The sequence below is a fragment of the Sus scrofa genome, chromosome 17 (assembly GCF_000003025.6).
Source record: "Sus scrofa isolate TJ Tabasco breed Duroc chromosome 17, Sscrofa11.1, whole genome shotgun sequence".
NCBI lineage: Eukaryota > Metazoa > Chordata > Mammalia > Artiodactyla > Suidae > Sus > Sus scrofa.
In genome coordinates, this window is record NC_010459.5 from 58,969,683 (window position 1) to 58,972,329 (window position 2,647).

A 2,647-nucleotide genomic window follows, 5' to 3' on the forward strand; every position below is an offset into this window, starting at 1 on the left:
CAGTCATGCCGTGAACACCTCCTCTGCTCTGAGTGTACTCTGGGGTTGTGTGTGGCGGGGAGCCGGGCACTGGGAGGGTGGCCCGCAGCCCTGTGCTGTGACAAGTGCCACGGAGGAAGAGAGCAAACCACCCGAGGGAAGTGGCAGTGGGGACCCGACTTGGTCTCGGGTGGGGGCACACGTGAAGGGGAGACGAGCCCAGATGCCCGCAAGCCCGACGGACGGAGGACGGACACAGAGAGAGACACCCACTTACTCCTTCCACACACATTTATTAGGCACCTACTGGGCACCACACGTGGAGACAGAGGCTGGAGAATGTCACAGTGTGCACGGCGGCCCAGCCATCACCCGGTGGGCAGCGAACAAGCATCCCACGAAGGGGCGGGGCGGGGGCTGCAGACGCTCAAGGCCGAGGTGGGGTGGGCGTGTTCCAGGCGGTGGGGAGACACTGGAGGCCGGAGCAGCAGGACGACGGACGGGGTTTTCGCCTCCGTGCCCAGTGGCCGCCACGGGCCGGAGGAGCGGGGGGGGGGCCTCCGTGGGGGAGCAGCAGACGATGTCGTTGGGCCGGCCTTTCCGACTCCCCACGCCCTGCCTCCTGACCACACAGCCTGTGGGCGCAGCTCTCCTCAGAGCCTTCAGGAAAGCCTCCGCCCAACCCTCTGAATCCAGCACAACAGGATTGGGGGGGGCCCTCCGGAAGGGTCCTTCATGGTCACTGCCCACAGGGCTGTACCTGCCGCCCCTCCCAGCCGAACCCCACGGGGGGCCCAGGGCAGACACCCGCAGCCCCCTCTGCACCCCGAGGTGTCATGCAATCACACACCCGCCGCCCCCAGGCAAGCATGCACCTCGGACGCTGCCTCCACCAGCCCGCTTCCCTCCCGGTTCAAAGGCAGCGGCGTTCACTTTGGAGAAAGGGCCTTTGAACGTGGCTGGACAGGGCCTTGCAGCGAGCTCAGGGCACGTGGAAAAGCCTCGCCTCTGTCCAGCCTCATGCACGACACCAGCCTCGACACTGCACTTCTGAAGGTTCTGCTGCCCCAGACTTGAGGGGCCTGGGAGAAAAGCTGTGAGCCGTGGCCTCCCTGCAGCTGCGGGGACACTGCCTGGTCCTGAACAAAAGCTGCACATTGAAAAGGGCGGGCAGCTCCCTCCCACACAAAGCACAAGGCTGCCTCTTGGTGGTCACCCCTCCTGGTCCTGGGTCCTGGGTCCTGCCCCGCTGGCGGGCCTCCACGACAGGTCCACGCCACTGACCGTGGAGATGCTAGGCTGATGGGACTGGACCTCCTGCCCGAGAACATTCGCTGCGGCCTAAAGAAGCGTGAGAAGACTGCGAATGCAGCCAGGGCTGCAGGAGGAAGCCTTGGGCGGCCCTGCCCTCCAGGAGCTGGAAGGCCACAGACCCCAGCAGCCAGCGCACGCTCGGGGCTACCTCGGCCCGGGTCACCATGGCTGTCGGGCTTGTTCATTATGCAGCGGTGCAGGGTTCGCTCTATGCTCTTCTGCTGTTACTTTATTTTTATTTTTAAACAGATCTCAGCTGATGCGGCTTGGCAGGGAACTGTGCAGTAAATCCTCGGTCTCAGGGAGCTGCAGGCCGAGGGGTGGCCACCAGGAACTGATCAGGCCGCCTTAAAGAAGCCCCGTGGTGAACTCCCGGACACTGAGACCAGGTATTCCTGAGAGGCACCTTGCTGGGGCTTCATTCAAAGCCAGACATGACCCCTTGAGCATGATAATGTGAGAAAAAGGGAATGCGTACGTGTATGTGTGACTGGGTCACCTTGCTGTGCAGTAGAAAAGTGACAGGACACTGTAGATCAGCTATAATGGAAAAAATAAAAGCCATTACGAACTAGGGAAAAAAAACAACAACAAAAAAACCAAAGCTAGACGTGACCCCCCTCTCAGGGATTGAGAGCTAATGCAACAGCAGAAGGCCGAGGACGGCTTGGCGCTGAGGGGGAGAGGGCACGCCTTACTTCCCCAGACTTTGTTCGTAAAACTATTTTCTTAGCAAACCTTCCCTTCGGAGAGCACGGCTAGACTCCCATCAAGAAGAGGCCGAAGCATTAAGATTCCGGGTCAGGGAGGCGGCATTACTGAGGCTCTGCGGTGCCACACGGAGTAGTGTCAGCGCTTCAAAGGGGACACGGCTGTGGCTGGCTCCAGGGACACTTGAAAGCAGAAAGGCTTGGGTGGAAAGAAAGACAAAAAGGGGGAAAGGTTAACAGGACCAACGGCCCCCGCCTCCCCCCTCCCGAGGTCACACTCAGATGGACCTTCCACGCATGTCTCTTTCACCTGCCAAAACAGCCCTCGGTGCAGCTGCTACTCACAGGCCTCTTTGGACTGTTGTCTGGCGTTAACGTAAGAGAGAAACAGTCACGGCTTTGAATCTGTGGCCTCTTTTCAGATGGAGAGCAGGCTGCAATGGCAGGGGTTGGGTCGAGCTCTCCAAGGCCTTTCTGTCCCCGTCACCCAACCACCCGCTCAGAGGTAACAGCATCAGGGCATCGGGGCCTGCAGCCAGGCAAGGGCACAGCACGAGGATCAAGCTTAGAGGAGCTTCTCTGGAACCTTCCAGTTGGCCAGAGGAAGGAGTTGGGGAGCTCCGTGGTGCTCCTGCCTATCCCGT

At 60.7% G+C, this 2,647-nt stretch overlaps 1 non-coding gene across 1 annotated transcript; it reads right to left on the minus strand.

Moving 5' to 3' along the window:
• MIR296 (microRNA 296) lies at positions 634-710 on the minus strand. Its single transcript, NR_037200.1, has one exon. It is a non-coding gene; the product is annotated as a microRNA 296 (primary transcript).